Here is a 21,739-nt window from a genome sequence, read left to right on the forward strand (position 1 = left end):
AATGTTTAAAGTTAAAGGGGTTCTTGTTGTAAACCCCGGTAAATGCATCATTATCCACGAGACCTATAATAACCTGTTTTGGGAGCTGTCCTAGAAACAGATTTTCCTGGTTCATCACCCGTGTCCCTGCGGGGATACTGTGGACTTTCATATAGACTCTTTCGATCGGGTACTTGGCGTTTGCCGTCATTAACGCCTGCGCGTGTCCTAGTTTAACCGCCGGGGAGACGGACACTTTTTTCACAAACAGCGAGGCCGATAATATGGTCAGTTTATATTTTTCAGTATCAGGGGTCATCAGACAAAAAGCACTTTTACTACGGATCATTTTAATTTTAATGTCTACCCCGTTGAGCATGAGATTTTCTTGGAAAAATATGTCTGCATGGATATGCCCCATTAGCTCAAAGGTCCTCCCTTCTGTTGAAAAGGCCGTTCTTTCTTGCAAACCCTTATTGAGTCCCTCTGGATCCTTGTCGTCCATAGCTTCCGGGATGTCTTTGAAGAAAAGGCCGGGGTTGAACTGTTTGCTTAGGGTCTCCTCACTATAATTAAGTATACACTCCATCATGGCTCTATAGGGGTAAGTATTGCTGCTTTGACTAATGAGCCGATCTCCCAGGGTCACATCCACCTGTGAAAACATGGTGGCCACCGGGTAATTGATGACCCCAGCGTTGGTCGTCTTCTCGATTGCATCGCCATCCTCATCAGTCACTTTACAGTTCATTAAAATAAATGTGTTATTCAAATCAATATAATCCTCGCCATTGCCAGCTATAAAAAACTCCAGAGGGGCCGTGTCTGAAATTGCAGAAAGAGGGGGAATCTCTACATATATGATCTTATCTATACTCGTTTGAGTGTATGGAACTGTAAACAGATCCAGTTCTGATTTGACGCATTCTTCCGATAGACTGTGGACAAAAGACATGTTTAAAAGATGTATCCTGAGGCTCTATTTTTCTTTCTTTGAGACTTTCTTTTTGCAGGTTTTTTCTTGTGCTGCTTCCTTCTCCGAGTGTTTCCACGATATGTTGGAGAATGAGAGATTCTTCGTTTTTTGTTAGCCACGGATCTTTGTCGCCCCCTGGTGGACACATGCTGTTTCTTCTTTTACCCCCCTCCTCGCCATTACCATGAGACCCGAACCCTCCTGATGCTCATGGCTAGCTGCCCGGTTCATAACATTGGTGAACACGTCACTAACAATATTTTTAGCCGCTGATTTCAAGTGGGGTCTGGCTATAGCAAAGCCTCTCTTAAGCAGGGGTATGGCCATTCTAAAGAGACCACGAAAGAGTCCTCCTAGACCGGCGCCATACATTGTGGGGGCTCCTACAATACCGGGCAAGCCGTTCCATCTTGCATCTTGTAATAATCCACATAGGCGCTAGGATCTACATAACCCCTCGAGGTAGCCATTTTAATAATGTACAAACTGTTTCAGGGGTCGAAAATGTAGTTTGACATTAACTTTACCGAAGCGGAAGGGTACGTTGATATTCTGATCCGATTTTACTTCGATCGTGATGTTGTCAAAGTGGGTCTTTGAGACTGGTACGTTATGTGGTTTGTCATAAGTAATTGTGACCATGTCATTGCTTTTACCTTTATTAAGTACATTTCTCAAAAGGGGGACATAACTATCCCCGACCCTCTGGTGGGTTATGATATCCGTATACACATAAAGAGTGTAAAAGCCGCCCCACCACTTCTGAGAACCTGCTCTCTGTGTCAGAATAGAACCCAAATATACGCCCCAGTTGGCCGCTGGTTTGAATGCTAATACCTGGTTTTGACACCTTGTACACTCTGTTTTTAATAGGGTTGTAATATAGCTTGATGTTGGGGGTGCCTTCTGAGAACTGTTTATGCATCTCATCTAATATTTTATCCACATTGTCATAATAACCTCCTTGTATCGTGAATGTCCATTGACTCTTTTTAACATCATCAAAAATGGCGAAGGTGGCATCCTTATCTTGTAAAACAGCCCAAGTGTAAGGATACTGTATTTCCGCCAACCCCACTTCCCACGACCCCCTTAGATCTATAGATTTTCCAAATTGTACCGTGTAACTGGATATTTCATTTTTAGGATATATATCGAGAGAGGCATTACTGGGTAGAGTCACGTAGAAGCCTCCTGATTCCATCTTGAGAATCGAAAGTAATGCCCCCAACACACCCGCGGGCATGTTGTTATAAGGATTGAATATCGCAAACCTGTTGTTCCGGGACCCAACTATTGAACTTTTCAGGCCATCCAAGCCATTTCATCAACACATATTTTTTCCGGTTCTGGGTTTTTTCAGCTAATATCTTTTCAACTCTGTATACACTGTCTTTACCCACAATAATTTTTTGTAACTCGGCTTCGTAAAACGTTCCTTCTATATCCTCCCTGTCATAGTCTTTTAACCGGTACACGGGGGGGTCTCTAGCCAACTGTTCGGTAACTGTAAAATATTCGTCAGAAAATGTTTGTTCATAACCTTTGGCAAAAGTACTCCTTAGCTTTGAAACGCGAACCACATCACCGATGTTGAACTAATAAGTAGTTTTTCCCTTCTTAATAAATGGTCGGTATAATTTTTTATAGACCTTAAAAGAATTACTTTGATCAACATCTAAAGGCTTCATTTTAATACTGGTGTGATACCCTTGGTTGTAAGCATCGATAAAATCTTGAACTTTATCAAAATACTTGAACGTGTTGACCGCTGTAAAATATCTCCACATTTTGGTCTTTATGGTGCGGTTAAACCTCTCCACTACCGATGCCCTAAGCTCATTACCGGTGGTGAAATGATGTATTTTGTGTCTCTTCAGTAGATTCTGAAATTCTCTGTTGAGAAACTCTTTTCCTTTATCAGTCTGCAGTTTTTTAGGACATCGACCCTGGGACAATATATCCTCAAAGGCCCTTGTCACCGCCCGACCTGTTTTATTATGTAGAATGCGAGCCCAGGCATATTTTGATAACACATCGATACACATCAACATCAATTTGTGACCATTGTTATGTTTTGATAAATTTGACATATCGACTAGATCCATTTGCCATTGTGAATCTATGTCAGTTGTATATACGCGGTTTCTTTTAAAGTTAATCCTGAGAGGTTTATGTAAGGTATAGGCGTCTTGTTCCCGTAACCATTCTGAAACAACCACATCATTAACCTTCACTCCGGCCTCAGCGAGTCCTCTTTGAAAACCCTTCTTACCCGCCAAACCCCCAATCTTGGCTGGGTTGTAGTATAGTTCCTGCATTTGGGGAGCTTGCCGAGTCATTCTGTCAAATAACCACACAGACCCACACTATGCGCAAAGTTTTTATACAAGGTTTTTTATTCAACTTCAGGAGAGCAGATACCACTTTTTAGACATTTGAGAAAAGTATAACATACACAACAATTTTTTCTACGGTCCAGACAAAAATAAATCAGATGATTGGTTACTTGATCTATATCAACAAATATACCTGTTTCTTTATCTTGTAGGCACACACCTCAGTTACATATGTAAATAAAACAACAATATGACCTATTTTAAAAGTAAACAGAGGTGTATTAAACATGCTCAGTAAAAGGTCATACAGATGTTGATGAAATGGCCTAATATCATTCTTGGCCCCCTTGAGCCCTTCATCCCAGTGTTCGTACCCCCCGGTCTTTGTTACAGCAGCCATTCACTTTTCCAGGTTTGAAAGTTGATCCTCATCGATGGTTAAATCTGTAGAGAAAAGGCTCGCATTGGCTACTTTTCTGTCAAGCACATGGTGTAATAGCGCTCTCAGGTTAGCTGCTGAGTGTTGATGACAGAACCAGTTGCAGAAGCAGTCCAGAACATTCCCCATGTTCAAAGTCCCTTAGTTCAGGTCAGAGTCTGAATCAGTGGCGTAGATGTCGAATTCTTCGTCGCTGCCCCCAGCTTTAACTTCTTTACGGAAGAAATAAGCTTTTAGCTTGCCAGCGGTTTTTCTACTCGGCTCATCCAGGTCATTGAGCAGCTGCCCAAGTTTCTCTATTATAAACGGCTCCTTTTTCAGCTCCAGCAAAATCTCATCTATGATTTTCTGGACTTGTCCCACAGTGACATGTATGTGGGAGTAAGAGAGCGCCTTGATTAGTGCCGGTTTCAGCCACGGTTTGTTCAGTCTTCTGTAAAACACGTTGAAATAGAACAGGAAATAGTAACGGTCTGGTTCAAACAAACAACTGTGTCTCAACTGACTGGGGTGATTCACTTCACACCCCCGACAGACTTCTTTCAGAGCTCGGTCGATGAGAGCACTCAGAATATACACCAGGGTGCTTTTAACCACTCTGCTTACTTGGTCACATACCCCGGGCAAAAATCCTGCGTCTTCATCACGCCCCCGGGACAGTCCGATGCTCATTGGGTCGCCTGGTGGTTTGTGGGGTGTTTCTCCATCCATTGGACTGACCCCCTCCTGAGACGCACAGACGGTAGACAGTTCGGCAAAATCGAGGCCCTCCATGAGCTCCAGAGGCTGGGGATCCCCGAGACTCATTTGGACATCCATCGCACCGCATGTTGTTTCGTCCTGAGGGACCGGGGTCTGAGGTCTTGGAGAGTAACCACAGTCAAAGGGTTCCAGAGTGTATACAAAATCTGGGGAATAGAACCAGGGGTGATCCCGGGTTTGAAGAGGCCTGTAGAGCCTGTCGACGTCCGCAGCTTTCGGGTAAGACATTCTCTTTAATTTTAAACCATGAATGAATTGTTGCACCTTTTATCCTATCTCTTCACTACGTCACGACACACCGCCCTCTTAGAAGAGAGTAGCCCCTGAGCCGTCAGACCCCCCTCCAAAACCCCACACGTCGTCTGTCGTAGTTCTGCAAGCTTTCCCATTCACACCTTTCAAAACCCTGAGTCGGAGACTCCATTTCGCATTCTCTTGGACCCTCTTGCAAGCCTTCTAGAGTCTTATCCACAAGCCCCAGATCTCTCCAGGCCATCACCTTCAACCAGTCCTCATAAGAGTATTCAATTACCGTCTCAAAAGGTTCCAACGTACCCTCCTTCTCTCCCAAAGCAAGAAGCTCCACTCCAACATAGCTGGGATCCCTTTTAAAGCGGTAACCCCGTCGAGCCCCCCAGAACAACACCCAGGAGCGTTCAATCTTCAAATTGGTGAGTACAGGAACCCTTGCCCGGGATTGTTTCTTGCGGGGTTTCATGTTGATGTCGCTGGACATGTTGAAGAAGCGGGATGTTTCAGAAGCTGAGAATTAAAGAGGTATTGCCTAAAAGAAGCGCGGGTTCTTAAATAGAGAGGAGAGTTTCGGGGCGTTGCCTTCAGAGGGGTGGGGGTATTTATGGGTGGCCTTGTTGTTCAGGGTTTTATGGGTGCACACTTTCTGACGGATATGACGTAGGAATAATTAAGGAAATAACTCTACCTAAAATCACGCCCCCCAATTATGACGTAGGAATATTAATAAGCTTAGGGCATACGTCATAACAAAATAGGCCGCGCCCAAAAAACCCTACTATCTACTCTTATGTAGTTGAAGGCGCAGTATAGCTCTCATAGTCTGGTGGAGACGGAAGACCACCAGCCGTTTGAACAAGCCATTCAGCATCACCTTGTTGGGTTAAGTGCAGGCACTGTCAGAGCGCAGGGCGTCCTGCCTTTGAAAGAGTTTCCGAAGTGTCCTGATGTGCCCTTTAGCAATGCAAAATAGGTCAGTGAAAATAGAAACCTTTATCTCACAGGCTGGCCCACGGGAAACGCCTGTGCGCGTTTTATCAGCCTGCTTCGATGGGAGGCATTCGAAACGCCAGGACGGGTCGTTTTCCGTAGTGTAGTGGCTATCACGTTTGCCTCACACGCGAAAGGTCCCCGGTTCGAAACCGGGCGGAAACAACCCGCGGTGCACACGTGCCAGTGCCATGTTACCCGTCGCCATCTCTCTGCCCCAAGGCCGGCCGTCGTTTTCTCTTCCTCGGAGTGGCAAGAAATCCTGACCTTGAGAACAAACGATCGCAGAAGGGTAGCTTTGCGAGGCGCTGGAACTCACACTTTTAAAATCGATACATGTTGTAGCTGTTACAATACGACCGTAGCAGGATCAGCGACATTGCTGTTACTCTTATGTAGTCGAAGGCGCAGTATAGCTCTGATAGTCTGGTGGTGACGGAGGACCTCCAGCCGTTTGAACAAGCCATTCAGCATCACCTTGTTGGGCTAAGTGCAGGCACTGTCAGAGCGCAGGGCGACCTGCCTTTGATAGAGTTTCCTAAGTGTCCCGAAATCGGTGCACTCAGAGCGTCCGTCCGTCGACAGGTTGAAATTGTAAACGCTGGTGTAGCCACTTTTAATTGAAATATGATGATGATGATGATGATGTTGTTGTTCTTGTTCTTGTTGTTGTTGTTGTTCTTGTTTTTCTTGTTGTCGTCGTGGTCGCCGTCATTATTATTGTTAAAGTAAAGCAGTAGTTAGATTTGTTGCTACCGTAAGGTGTAGAAGGCACAATAGCTTTGTGATTGTCTGATGGTGGCACAAGACGAGCAGCAGCTGTTTGAACAAGCCATTGAACATCACCTTGTTGGGGTAAGTGTAAGTCTTGTCATAGCTCAGGGCGTTCTTCCTTTGAAAGAGTTTCCAAAGTGTCCTGATGTGCCCTTGAGCAATGCAAAATAGGTCAGTGAAAATAGAAACCTTTATCTCACAGGCTGGCCCACGGGAAACCCCTGTACGCGTTTTACCAGCCGGCTTCGATGGGAGCCATTTGAAACACCAGGACGGGTCGGTTTCCGTAGTGTAGTGGCTATCACGTTCGCCTCACACGCGAAAGGTCCCTGGTTCGAAACCGGGTGGAAACAACCCGCGGTGCACGCGTGCCAGTGCCGTGTTACCCGTCGCCATCTCTCTGCTCCAAGGCCGGCCGTCGTTTTCTCTTCCTCGGAGTGGCAAGAAATCCTGACCTTGAGAACAAACGATCGCAGAAGGGTAGCTTTGCGAGGCACTGGAACTGACACTTTTAAAATCGATACATGTTGTTGCGTTACAATACGACCGTAGCAGGATCGGCGACATTGCTGTTACTCTTATGTAGTTGAAGGCGCAGTATAGCTCTGATAGTCTGGTGGTGACGGAAGACCACCAGCCGTTTGAACAAGCCATTCAGCATCACCTTGTAGGGCTAAACGCAGGCACTGTCAGAGCGCAGGTCGTCCTGCCTTTGAAAGAGTTTCCGAAGTGTCCCGAAATCGGTGCACTCAGAGCGTTCGTCCATCGACAGGTTGAAATTGTAAACGCTGGTGTAGCCACTTTTAATTAAAATCATGATGATGATGTTGTTGTTGTTATTCTTGTTGTCGTCGTAGTCGCCGTCATTATTAATGTTAAAGTAAAGCAGTAGTTAGATTTGTTGCTACCGTAAGGTGTAGAAGGCACAATAGCTCTGATAGTCTGGTGGTGAAGGAAGACCACCAGACGTTTGAACAAGCCATTCAGCATCACCTTGTTGGGTTAAGTGCAGGCACTGTCAGAGCGCAGGGCGTCCTGCCTTTAAAAGAGTTTCCGAAGTGTCCTGATGTGCCCTTTAGCAATGCCAAACAGGTCAGTGAAAATGGCATCCTTTCGCCGCACTTCAGACGCCATCTCACAGCCTAGCCGACCTGAAACACCTGAGCCCGTTTTACCAGCAGGCTTTAACGGTAACCATTTGAAGCAAGAGGCAGCGGTGTCAGTTTCCGTAGTGTAGCGGTTATCACGTTCGCCTAACGCGCGAAAGGTCCCCGGTTCGAAACCGGGCGGAAACAGCCTACTGTGGGCTGGCCCTTTTCGTCATTCTTGCCCTCGTGGTTCCCCGGAGGCGGTGGGTGTCTTTTCTTCATTGGAGTGCCCGCAATCGATGCACTCAGAGCGTCCGTCCGTCGACAGGTTGAAATTGTAAACGCTGGTGTAGCCACTTTTAATTAAAATCTGATGATGATGATGATGATGATGTTGTTGTTGTTGTTCTTGTTGTTGTTGTTCTTGTTGTCATCGTGGTCGCCGTCATTATTATTGTTAAAGTAAAGCAGTAGTTAGATTTGTTGCTACCGTAAGGTGTAGAAGACAACAGTTGGTATGGCGTGTGATATCAAAACATTCAGAATACTTTTAACCTATATAATTTATAAGCTTTGTAAAATAAACCCAAATATATCTTTTGCGGGGATAAACGCTGTTCTGAGTAGTTTGTGACTTGTTTAATACCAAACATAGCATCGCTATAAAAAAAAAAAAAAAATCACTGTAAAAGCGCTAGTTATTTTTGATCTTTATAGTTATTTTCTAGGCTCAGGTTGTTTTTTAGTGCTTATAAAGGCCTGAAATATTCTTAGTGGTTGTTGACTATAGGTCTTGATGTTTAAAAATGTTTTTTTGAGAGACCAAAAGGTTCTAATAAAAGTTTAGAGTAGAGAGGAGAGAGATCGTCTCCATCTTGGTTTCTATTTGAAATTTGATGCAGAATCATTTTATTGGTTGGTTTTGATATGTTAATTGGTAACAGGGCGGCACAAAGGCCAGACCAGAACAATGCCTTACAAGCAGATCCGGCATGTGGCCATCAGTATAAGTATGAAGGTCTGGTCTTCAGCTCGACAGACTCATACTGACCTTTCGATTTAAGACTAAAGATCAACAATGTCCGGAAACAACATCAGCGATTCGATTTAAACGAGTTTTTAGGCAAGTCTTCAGATTATTTTCATTGACTCAGAGCGTGTTGTGTGCATGTATTGTAAATAAGGCTATAACATCTGTTTTAAGTTCTGTAAAATAATTTTTCAGCCAGTCAACAGGAGTTAATTCCCAACGCTGAGGAGATCATCTGGAACAACGACGGTAAGATTTTTGTGTTTGCGCTCATGGGTTCTTATGCATGGGTGTGTGTGGTTTGAAGCGGCTCATTAGAGTTATGAAAACGTTTTAATATATATTAATGCCGGTCTCTTTAATTACACAGAAACTATCGAAAGGCCTGTGATTAATGTCTCCAAGGATCGACCAAGAGAAGTGGTTGTCCCTAGACAGGCTGTCTGCCGACCGGGTAAGAACTAAACCCCTGTTTGTTTGTATAACGTTTCTGTAAGATGTTTGAGTCCAGTTTTGTTAATTTTAAAAAATTATCCTGTCTAACAGTATTAAGAAACGTGGTTCGAGACAACGAAAGGCCTTCCACATCGAGGGCTTGTTTCGTTTTACCTTCGAGAACCGTAACCTTTCAAGAATCTGAAAGGCCGTCAGCCCCGGTATCTGATAGCTGTGAGTATATATCTGCAGCCTGTAAGAGGTTAAAGCTTTTTATAAAGCGGTGTGGTTAAAGGTTAAACATGTCTCTTACCTTCACAGCGGTGCAAAAAGCTAAACCAGCCGAAAAACATAAGAAACGATTATTCTGTGGAGGTAAGTAAGATCTTTCAAACTTTAATGTTTTTAAAAGGGCTTTGTTTGCCCGTTGAGGGCTAATATTTAAGCGATGGGTGACCGTTTCCTGTAGGGCGGGGGGTTCTGGGAAAGATCTTTAGAAGTCAGGTCTAGGCTTGTTTCTGGGGAACGTGTTTAGAAATGACCGATTGCCGTACCGTCTGGTTAGGAAGTAAAGCCGTCCGAAAGGGTTTAGTAAGTTGTTTGGCTTATCTCCCGCTATTATACTTCTGTTTTAAAGTGGTTGTAGGAAAAGGCTTGAAGGTGTTCATTGTATTTAATATTTAAACAGATCGTGAAAACGTTTGTGAAACAGGAAGTCCCGGGATCAGGAAGCGTTTACACTTGGAAGGTTCGTTTAAAAATGAAATGTTGTTGTGTGTGTGTGTGTTTTATTAACAATATTACAGTTTTTAAAGAAACATTTAAGAAACAGTTTATTTACAGCGGCTTCTCTGTTTTAAATTTATTATCAAGTCCTAATAAATATATTGTCTGTAAATAATAAGGCGTTGTAGTGAATGTCTAAGGCTATTTTCAAAGGTCTAAAAAAGCTAAAGGTTTTGAATGTCCTGGACATGTTGTTTTAAGTTTGATTTCTGTCGCCGTTTAAAGATGTAAATGTAATGTATATTTTTATTCTTCCCAAGACTCTTGGGATAGTCATTCTGTGAATGAGCTATTGAGGACAATTACCCCGTCTAAGTGGGATCAAACATCTTTCCCGGTGAGATCACCGAGAGGATCCCCCACGGTGGTCTTGGAGACCCCCCAACATCTACTCAGGCCACAGCCTTCTGGGGGTAATTCAACACCCCAGATTCAGCCCGCCGCATTGTCGGGCGGAACAAATACAGGCATCCAACAACCTCAGGGGTCGCCGTCAGTCAGGGCTGACACACCACCCAACGACGGCCTAGTTTCAACATCGTCCCCCCAGACCCGTTTCTTGGCTACCGAAACGCGAAACAGTAACCCCGCGCTTGGCCAGGGTGTCACCGCAAAGGCCTTCTTGGTCTCCGTCCATGAGTATACACTCGCTCCCTGCCTCCTTCGACCGAGATTTACCGGAGCGACCATCCTTTGAAGCTGAGCCAGGCCACCAGCCCCCGGAGCTACTTCCTGAAGGTCGGCATGAGTTGCTACATACTTTGTTACAAAATCAAAGACTTGTGTTAGTGGGGCAAAACCTGGTGATAGAGAGCCAAAACACCCTTATTAATACCCTTACTAACGAATTGTACCGTATTTAATGTTTTAATAGACACAAAACGCCTTACTATTGTGGGTTGTTGGAAAAATAAAAAATAAATTAAAAAATGTCCTGACTTGGTAAAAGAACTCACAAACTAAAGGATTATGAACAAGCTAGGGCCCCAAAAAGACCTTCCCGAGAGAACATCCCCGGCCCTGTTGTGAACTCCTCTGATGTCCCAATGAACCTGGAACTATTACAAATGATAAATGATTTAAATAACCCCCAATTACCACCGATAGAATGTGAATTAACAGACTTACCTGTGAACCCCGACCTGTTACAGATGGTCAATGATCTAAATAACCACCTCCCACCGGTAGCGCTTATAGAGGTTCACCCCCTAGTTCACCCCGATTTGTTTGAAATGGTGGAGTCTTTGGAGGAGCTACCCCGACCAAATTCTGCCCCTATTATAAATGATTTGAAACAATTAGAACACAGGATGGCGGCAGAAGCAGCCATCACTATAGAGGAGGGTCTTGACATTAACCGGTTGGATATCTTTGAAGGACTTTTACAGGCTTTAAATGAGCCTCCTCAAAAAGGGGGTTTTGTAGATGTCAGCAGTGGGGGTGTTCGGAATGTGGAGGGTTCTGAGACTGATAAGGCTGTGGAGGACATGCTCTGTGAGAATGTAGGGGGTGAAGGCTTTGTTCAAAATGATGATGTGTCCAAGAGTACCAGTGATCCCGTGATTATAGATAGACCGGCCTATAACAATTTTGAAATGATTCAGTGTTTTAATTTTGCAGAACTTTTAAATTGTGACAATTATGCAGAAATATTTGTCAACATACACGAGGCTTTGCAGAAAATGCTTGAACAGGTTGCTGAAAGGGTCAGACCTCGAGATGTTGTACAGTTAGAACTCAGAGGGGATGATTTGTTTAGCAACCTATCTGTAATGCTGAGTGGAGATAATTTAGATGTCTGGCTAAAATCGAAGCGTTATTGCAAAGTAACGCAGCCATCTTAGCTGATGAAAGTCTGTCTCTGGTAATGAATGTGGTTCGTAACCCTGAGGGTGGGGCGCTTAGAAGACTGTCGAAATGCTTGAAGAACGACATAATTAGGACCAAGCTCAGGCAATTAGTGGTGAGTTCCAGTGGGGACAATAAGCTCTGTTTTGCTTACAGTTTAATAAAACTACTCACCCCCGACATGCCTGAACCCCAAGCTCTGCAAGAGGCTTTAACGCTTCATCAGAGGGCTGGCTTAAACTCTCAACAGATGGTTGCCTTTTCAGACATCACCAAGTTGCAGGAACATAACTGTAAACCCCGCCAAGAGACAAATGTCCAAACTGATTTTAAACAGTCTGTGGGGTAAGTTTGGGGAAAGAAATTACCGTCTAAACACAACCTTGATTAAAACCCCTGAACAGTTTATAGAATTTATGTTTTCCAAACAACATGCAGTATCACACTTTCAATTCTTAAATGACCACGTGGCACAGGTCCAGTGGAGGGCCCCTAAAGATTTCCCCACCAAACAGGGGAACGTTAATGTTTTCATAGCGGTTTTTACCACGGCTTACGCCCGGCTTGAACTGTACAACTTAATGGATCAGTTGCAGGAACGCACACTCTATCATGATTCTGACTCTGTAATCTTTGTCACCAGGCCAGGGGATTGGGTCCCTCCCCTCGGGGACTACCTTGGGGAGTTAACGAGCGAACTAGATCCTCAGGACCACATAGTGGAGTTTGTTTCAGGGGGTCCTAAGACGCATACAGAACGGCTGCGGGTAAGACCTGTATGAAAGTTAAGGGTTTCACTCTGAACCATTGTAACAACAAGCTCATTAACATCAAGTCTCTGACGACCCTGGTAGAAAGTTTTGTAACCGAGAAAGACGCGCCTCCTCGTGAGATTATTACAGCCGGAAATCAGATCTATCGCAATAAAAAGGAGTACACGTTGGAAAATAGATCACTAAACAAACGGTTCAGGGTGGTGTACAATAAAGGAGTGTTGAAGACTGATTATACCACTCTGCCTTATGGATATTAGCGGTGGTTTTGATAACAGACTTCAACACCCTTTCTCCTGTATTATAGCTGGTCCCTCCAATTCGGGGAAGAGCTATCTTATAAGGAACATCATAGAAGATGTGGACGCAACCGTGTCCCAAGCTCTTGACAACATAGTGTGGTGTTACTCTTGCTGGCAACCTCTCTACGATGATTTGGCTTCGAAAAAAAATAATCTGAAATTTGTGCAAGGTCTCCCCGCCTCGTTGTAAGACGATGACTTGTTCCCGCCCGGTCAAACTAACCTAGTGATCCTTGATGACCTGATGGAGCAGGCCGGTGACAACAGTGAAGTGGAAAAAGCTTTCACAAAGTACACTCATCATAGGAATTTAAGTATTCTTTATTTAGTTCAAAATCTATTTTTTCAAGGTAAAAAAAGCCGCACTATTAATTTAAATGCCAATTATATAATTCTTTTTAAAAACCCCAGAGATAAACTACAGGTCACCGTCTTGGCTCGTCAAATGTACCCTAACCAGACCAAGTTCTTTTTGGAGGCATTTGAGGATGCCACCAAAAAACCCTACGGGTACTTGATTGCGGACTTAAAAGCACAAACCCCAGAAGACTTTCGCCTCAGAACAGGTTTGTGCCCACCCGATTGGCCGGCAGTGTATGTGCTAAAGAAAAGGAAATAAATAAGAATGTCTGTTCGGATTAAAAGAAATCTGCCACTTTTGCAAATGTTATTTGAGGGGAGCCTGCGCCATAGGAAAGCTGTGCTGGCAGGGGCCCCCTCGGATTTGATCGAGACCATGTGTGAAATAGCTTTTAACATCTTACACGGTAATATACCCCTAACCCCTTCTTAACATTCTAAACTCAAAAAACAAAAAGCGGTTATCAAGATCATCGCTAATAAGAAGTATTCTATTAAAAGAAAAAGAAAGAAGATTAATCAAACCAGGGGTTTTATAGGACCGCTGTTGAGCATAGCCGTGCCTTTCCTAACCAGTCTTCTAGCTTCCAGAGTGGGTTAATAATGGAATATGCTCAGAAAATGTTTTTGATCCCTCAGGAGCAACTTGAGAAACTGAGAAAAAATGTTGTCGGGCAAGAGCCCATTAGACAAACGGCCGAAAACAACCTGGACTCTGAAATGAAAGCTATACAGGCCAGGGCCGATTTAAATCAGTATTCCAAAGCCCAGTTGTATACCAACACGTTACAGCGTTACCTCCGTCTGGTTAGACAGGGTGAAAAAGATCAAAACATTTTAACTTTAACCATGGCCTCTCAAGAAAATGGTTCTGGGGTTGATGCGGGGGGTACGGTTGATAAAGATGTTGCGGTGACCGAACCTGTTGAGAGTTCAGAGGGAGATGTTGTAACGGATGTTTTGAGAAACATGCCGGCCAGAAGCAGGAGACATGCAGAATATATCCTGCACAAAATGGTTCAGAAACCGCGGGTAACGGCTTGGAATGAACAGGGTGAATTTGTTTTTAAAGGACAACTGATCAAAGGTTCACACATGTTTGATTTGTTGAAGAGTGTCAATAGCACTAATAAGGTACCCGAGAGTCGCCGACCTGTAGGCTGGAATGCTTTCCTACAGGCGATGGCCTGTCTGAACATGCCCCAATCCACAGTTCCTAACCAGGAAACGCGACAAAAAATCCATCTGTGTAAAGAGGTGTAGCCTGATCTGACTCCGATATCTCATTACTCTGACCGTGCTTAGCGACCATCCTCAGGATCTATCCATCGTTGGGAAGCTTATTAATCTCATGTTTTTATTTGTCTCCCCTGTAAATAATGACCCGACAAACAATTTTTTATTTATTTTTTTTTATTTTCAAATGTTGTACATTTATTTATAACATAACCCCTGCTTTGTATAAGAATTGTTTTGAATAAAAACAAAACTAATGATTCAAAGGCTGTTTTCATTATTTTTTCACCTTAACACGCATGACATCTTTTAAAATCCTCACAAGAACACCCCATCTGTATACATGACTGGCTAGGGTCGTAAGTCATTGTGTTATAAGGGGGGTCCACAGTGTACTGACAAACTCTGCCACTTTTTTATCATTTTGGCCTAAATCCTCACTGTACAAGGCCATAATATCGGGGTATGACCTTCCTTTAGATCTATGATATAAGAAAAACACACAGTGCTGACCACAAGTGAAGGTCTGAAGACTTTGTACTTGACGACCGCTGTAAATGGTTTCTTGACAGTTGTTGAGCAGAAAGTTATTGATCTTCCGAGGGAAAGGTCTGAAATCCGGGGGGTTTCCATAGGAATCAAAAAATTCACCACGGTGGTCCTCCCTTAGATAAATAGCCAGCCAATGTTCTCCGGGCATATTTTTAGGGTGTGTGTTGATTATGTACATTGCAGGTAAATTCTTGATCTTAAATTTAGGTAGCTGATCGCAGGCGTAGACTCCTTGAAACAGTTTCCGTGAGCCGGCCAGGGCATTCATGATGTGGTTGAGCTCTCTGGTGTTCATTTTAATAATAATCATACAGAACGTTTCTCCTCCGATTCACCTCAATAATGTTGTCAAACACAGCATACACGACCATATTTACAGTGCGTGGTAGAGGCTGCTTGAAACGCATCTCCAAACGCATATTGCCCGTCTTCATCAGTGAAAAATGTTGTCCACACTCTTCGTCAGGGGTCAGGTTGAAACCGTACAGGGTGTAACCGATGCAGTATTCCCGGCGATCGATCAGCAGAGTTTGATCCTTGAGATGGCGACCCGTAGCCAGTACTACACTGTAATATTCAAGAACCGCATTGCCGTTTTCAAAGTCAGGTTGAAAAGGTCTGGATGGAACCTGCACACCATCGACGTACAACGCTATAAATTCCGCGTTATAATGTTTAAAGTTAAAAAGGTTCTTGTTGTAAACCCCGGTAAATGCATCATTATCCACGAGACCAATAATAACCTGTTTTGGGAGCTGTCCTAGAAACAGATTTTCCTGGTTCATCACCCGTGTCCCTGCAGGGATACTGTGGACTTTCATATAGACTCTTTCGATCGGGTACTTAACGCCTGCGCGTGTCCTAGTTTAACCGCCGGGGAGACGGACACTTTTTTCACAAACAGCGAGGCCGATAATATGGTCAGTTTATATTTTTCAGTATCAGGGGTCATCAGATAAAAAGCACTTTTACTACGGATCATTTTAATTTTAATGTCTACCCCGTTGAGCATGAGTTTTTCTTGGTCTGCATTGATATGCCCCATTAGCTCAAAGGTCCTCCCTTCTGTTGAAGAGGCCGTTCTTTTTTGCAAACCCTTATTGAGTCCCTCTGGATCCTTGTCGTCCATAGCTTCCGGGTTGTCTTTGAAGAAAAGGCCGGGGCTGAACTGTTTGCTTAGGGTCTCCTCACTATAATTAAGTTTACACTCCATCATGGCTCTATAGGGGTAAGTATTGCTGCTTTGACTAATGAGCCGATCTCCCAGGGTCACATCCACCTGTGAAAACATGGTGGCCACCGGGTAATTGATGACCCCAGCGTTGGCCGTCTTCTCGATTGCATCGCCATCCTCATTAGTCACTTTACAGTTCATTAAAATAAATGTGTTATTCAAATCATTATAATCCTCGCCATTGCCAGCTATAAAAAACTCCAAAGGGGCCATGTCTGAAATTGCAGAAAGAGGGGGAATCTCTACATATATGCTCTTATCTATACTCGTTTGAGTGTATGGAACTGTAAACAGATCCAGTTCTGATTTGACGCATTCTTCCGATAGACTGTGGACAAAAGACATGTTTAAAAGATGTATCCTGAGGCTCTATTTTTCTTTCTTTGAGACTTTCTTTTTGCAGGTTTTTTCTTGTGCTGCTTCCTTCTCCGAGTGTTTCCACGATATGTTGGAGAATGAGAGATTCTTCGTTTTTTGTTAGCCACGGATCTTCGTCGCCCTGGTGGACACATGCTGTTTCTTCTTTTACCCCCCCTCCTCGCCATTACCATGAGACCCGAACCCTCCTGATGCTCATGGCTAGCTGCCCGGTTCATAACATTGGTGAACACGTCACTAACAATATTTTTAGCCGCTGATTTCAAGTGGGGTCTGGCTATAGCAAAGCCTCTCTTAAGCAGGGGTACGGCCATTCTAAAGAGACCATGAAAGAGTCCTCCTAGACCGGCGCCATACATTGTGGGGGCTCCTACAAAACCGGGCAAGCCGTTCCCGGCTTGCATCTTGTAATAATCCACATAGGCGCTAGGATCTACATAACCCCTCGAGGTAGCCATTTTAATAATGTACAAACTGTTTCAGGGGTCGAAAATGTAGTTTGACAATAACTTTACTGAAGCGGAAGGGTACGTTGATATTCTGATCCGATTTTACTTCGATCGTGATGTTGTCAAATTGGGTCTTTGAGACTGGTACGTAGTGTGGCTTGTCATAAGTAATTGTGACCATGTCATTGCTTTTACCTTTAATAAGTACATTTCTCAAAAGGGGGACATAACTATCCCCGACCCTCTGGTGGGTTATGATATCCGTATACACATAAAGAGTGTAAAAGCCGCCCCACCACTTCTGAGAACCTGCTCTCTGTGTCAGAATAGATCCCAAATATACGCCCCAGTTGGCCGCTGGTTTGAATGCTAATACCTGGTTTTGACACCTTGTACACTCTGTTTTTAATAGGGTTGTAATATAGCTTGATGTTGAGGGTGCCTTCTGAGAACTGTTTATGCATCTCATCTAATATTTTATCCACATTGTCATAATAACCTCCTTGTATCGTGAATGTCCATTGACTCTTTTTAACATCATCAAAAATGGCGAAGGTGGCATCCTTATCTTGTAAAACAGCCCAAGTGTAAGGATACTGTATTTCCGCCAACCCCACTTCCCACGACCCCCTTAGATCTATAGATTTTCCAAATTGTACCGTGTAACTGGATATTTCATTTTTAGGGTATATATCGAGAGAGGCGTTACTGGGTAGAGTCACGTAGAAGCCTCCTGATTCCATCTTGAGTATCGAAAGTAATGCCCACAACACACCCGCGGGCAAGTTGTTATAAGGATTGAATATCGCAAACCTGTTGTTCCGGGACCCAACTATTGAACTTTTCAGGCCATCCAAGCCATTTCATCAACACATATTTTTTCCGGTTCTGGGTTTTTTCAGCTAATATCTTTTCAACTCTGTATACACTGTCTTTACCCACAATAATTTTTTGTAACTCGGCTTCGTAAAACGTTCCTTCTATATCCTCCCCGTCATAGTCTTTTAACCGGTACACGGGTGGGTCTCTAGCCAACTGTTCGGTAACTGTAAAATATTCGTCAGAAAATGTTTCTTCATAACCTTTGGCAAAAGTACTCCTTAGCTTTGAAACGCGAACCACATCACCGATGTTGAACTTATAAGTAGTTTTTCCCTTCTTAATAAATGGTCCGTATAATTTTTTATAGACCTTAAAAGAATTACTTTGATCAACATCTTTAGGCTTCATTTTAATACTGGTGTGATACCCTTGGTTGTAAGCATCGATAAAATCCTGAACTTTATCAAAATACTTGAACGTGTTGACCGCTGTAAAATATCTCCACATTTTGGTCTTTATGGTGCGGTTAAACCTCTCCACTACCGATGCCCTAAGCTCATTACCGGTGGTGAAATGATGTATTTTGTGTCTCTTCAGTAGATTCTGAAATTCTCTGTTGAGAAACTCTTTTCCTTTATCAGTCTGCAGTTTTTTAGGACATCGACCCTGGGACAATATATCCTCAAAGGCCCTTGTCACCGCCCGACCTGTTTTATTATGTAGAATGCGAGCCCAGGCATATTTTGATAACACATCGATACACATAAACATCAATTTGTGACCATTGTTATGTTTTGATAAATTTGACATATCGACTAGATCCATTTGCCATTGTGAGTCTATGTCAGTTGCATATACGCGGTTTCTTTTAAAGTTAATCCTGAGAGGTTTATGTTAGGTATAGGCGTCTTGTTCCCGTAACCATTCTGAAACAACCACATCATTAACCTTCACTCCGGCCTCAGCGAGTCCTCTTTGAAAACCCTTCTTACCCGCCAAACCCCCAATCTTGGCTGGGTTGTAGTATAGTTCCTGCATTTGGGGAGCTTGCCGAGTCATTCTGTCAAATAACCACACAGACCCACACTATGCGCAAAGTTTTTATACAAGGTTTTTTATTCAACTTCAGGAGAGCAGATACCCCTTTTAAGACATTTGAGAAAAGTATAACATACACAACAATTTTTTCTACGGTCCAGACAAAATGAAATCAGATGATTGGTTACTTGATCTATATCAACAAATATACCTGTTTCTTTATCTTGTAGGCACACACCTCAGTTACATATGTAAATAAAACAACATTATGACCTATTTTAAAATTAAACAGAGGTGTATTAAACATGCTCAGTAAAAGGTCATACAGATGTTGATGAAATGGCCTAATATCATTCTTGGCCCCCTTGAGCCCTTCATCCCAGTGTTCGTACCCCCCTGTCTTTGTTACAGCAGCCATTCACTTTTCCAGGTTTGAAAGTTGATCCTCATCGATGGTTAAATCTGTAGAGAAAAGGCTCGCGTTGGCTACTTTTCTGTCAAGCACATGGTGTAATAGCGCTCTCAGGTTAGCTGCAGAGTGTTGATGACAGAACCAGTTGCAGAAGCAGTCCAGAACATTCCCCATGTTCAAAGTCCCTTAGTTCAGGTCAGAGTCTGAATCAGTGGCGTAGATGTCGAATTCTTCGTCGCTGCCCCCAGCTTTAACTTCTTTACGGAAGAAATAAGCTTTTAGCTTGCCAGCGGTTTTTCTACTCGGCTCATCCAGGTCATTGAGCAGCTGCCCAAGTTTCTCTATTATAAACGGCTCCTTTTTCAGCTCCAGCAAAATCTCATCTATGATTTTCTGGACTTGTCCCACAGTGACATGTATGTGGGAGTAAGAGAGCGCCTTGATTAGTGCCGGTTTCAGCCACGGTTTGTTCAGTCTTCTGTAAAACACGTTGAAATAGAACAGGAAATAGTAACGGTCTGGTTCAAACAAACAACTGTGTCTCAACTGACTGGGGTGATTCACTTCACACCCCCGACAGACTTCTTTCAGAGCTCGGTCGATGAGAGCACTCAGAATATACACCAGGGTGCTTTTAACCACTCTGCTTACTTGGTCACATACCCCGGGCATAAATCCTGCGTCTTCATCACGCCCCCGGGACAGTCCGATGCTCATTGGGTCGCCTGGTGGTTTGTGGGGTGTTTCTCCATCCATTGGACTGACCCCCTCCTGAGACGCACAGACGGTAGACAGTTCGGCAAAATCGAGGTCCTCCATGAGCTCCAGAGGCTGGGGATCCCCGAGACTCATTTGGACATCCATCGCACCGCATGTTGTTTCGTCCTGAGGGACCGGGGTCTGAGGTCTTGGAGAGTAACCACAGTCAAAGGGTTCCAGAGTGTATACAAAATCTGGGGAATAGAACCAGGGGTGATCCCGGGTTTGAAGAGGCCTGTAGAGCCTGTCGACGTCCGCAGCTTTCGGGTAAGACATTCTCTTTAATTTTAAACCATGAATGAATTGTTGCACCTTTTATCCTATCTCTTCACTACGTCACGACACACCGCCCTCTTAGAAGAGAGTAGCCCCTGAGCCGTCAGACCCCCCTCCAAAACCCCACACGTCGTCTGTCGTAGTTCTGCAAGCTTTCCCATTCACACCTTTCAAAACCCTGAGTCGGAGACTCCATTTCGCATTCTCTTGGACCCTCTTGCAAGCCTTCTAGAGTCTTATCCACAAGCCCCAGATCTCTCCAGGCCATCACCTTCAACCAGTTCTCATAAGAGTATTCAATTACCGTCTCAAAAGGTTCCAACGTACCCTCCTTCTCTCCCAAAGCAAAAAGCTCCACTCCAACATAGCTGGGATCCCTTTTAAAGCGGTAACCCCGTCGAGCCCCCCAGAACAACACCCAGGAGCGTTCAATCTTCAAATTGGTGAGTACAGGAACCCTTGCCCGGGATTGTTTCTTGCGGGGTTTCATGTTGATGTCGCTGGACATGTTGAAGAAGCGGGATGTTTCAGAAGCTGAGAATTAAAGAGGTATTGCCTAAAAGAAGCGCGGGTTCTTAAATAGAGAGGAGAGTTTCGGGGCGTTGCCTTCAGAGGGGTGGGGGTATTTATGGGTGGCCTTGTTGTTCAGGGTTTTATGGGTGCACACTTTCTGACGGATATGACGTAGGAATAATTAAGGAAATAACTCTACCTAAAATCACGCCCCCCAATTATGACGTAGGAATATTAATAAGCTTAGGGCATACGTCATAACAAAATAGGCCGCGCCCAAAAAACCCTACTATCTACTCTTATGTAGTTGAAGGCGCAGTATAGCTCTCATAGTCTGGTGGTGACGGAAGACCACCAGCCGTTTGAACAAGCCATTCAGCATCACCTTGTTGGGTTAAGTGCAGGCACTGTCAGAGCGCAGGGCGTCCTGCCTTTGAAAGAGTTTCCGAAGTGTCCTGATGTGCCCTTTAGCAATGCCAAACAGGTCTGTGAAAATGGCATCCTTTCGCCGCACTTCTCACAGCCTAGCCGACCTGAAACACCTGAGCCCGTTTTACCAGCAGGCTTTAACGGTAACCATTTGAAGCAAGAGGCAGCGGTGTCAGTTTCCGTAGTGTAGTGGTTATCACGTTCGCCTAACGCGAGAAAGGTCCCCGGTTCGAAACCGGGCGGAAACAGCCTACTGTGGGCTGGCCCTTTTCGTCATGCTTGCCCTCGTGGTTCCCCGGAGGCGGTGGGTGTCTTTTCTTCATTGGAGTGCCCGCAATCGATGCACTCAGAGCGTCCGTCCGTCGACAGGTTGAAATTGTAAACGCTGGTGTAGCCACTTTTAATTAAAATCTGATGATGATGATGATGATGATGTTGTTGTTGTTGTTCTTGTTGTTGTTGTTCTTGTTGTCATCGTGGTCGCCGTCATTATTATTGTTAAAGTAAA

The 21,739-nt window shown here is 44.0% G+C and overlaps 4 non-coding genes across 4 annotated transcripts; all 4 read left to right on the forward strand.

Annotated features, from left to right (window-relative positions):
- The first annotated feature begins 5,828 nt into the window (after window positions 1-5,828).
- Window positions 5,829-5,902, forward strand: trnav-cac (transfer RNA valine (anticodon CAC)). Its single transcript has one exon. It is a non-coding gene; the product is annotated as a tRNA-Val (tRNA).
- Window positions 5,903-6,791: 889 nt separating this feature from the next.
- On the forward strand, window positions 6,792-6,864 carry trnav-cac (transfer RNA valine (anticodon CAC)). Its single transcript has one exon. It is a non-coding gene; the product is annotated as a tRNA-Val (tRNA).
- Window positions 6,865-7,733: 869 nt separating this feature from the next.
- Window positions 7,734-7,806, forward strand: trnav-aac (transfer RNA valine (anticodon AAC)). Its single transcript has one exon. It is a non-coding gene; the product is annotated as a tRNA-Val (tRNA).
- Window positions 7,807-21,406: 13,600 nt separating this feature from the next.
- Window positions 21,407-21,479, forward strand: trnav-aac (transfer RNA valine (anticodon AAC)). The gene has a single exon. It is a non-coding gene; the product is annotated as a tRNA-Val (tRNA).
- The last annotated feature ends 260 nt before the right edge of the window (window positions 21,480-21,739 follow it).

Source organism: Amia ocellicauda (assembly GCF_036373705.1).
Source record: "Amia ocellicauda isolate fAmiCal2 chromosome 11 unlocalized genomic scaffold, fAmiCal2.hap1 SUPER_11_unloc_4, whole genome shotgun sequence".
Classification (NCBI taxonomy): Eukaryota; Metazoa; Chordata; class Actinopteri; order Amiiformes; family Amiidae; genus Amia; species Amia ocellicauda.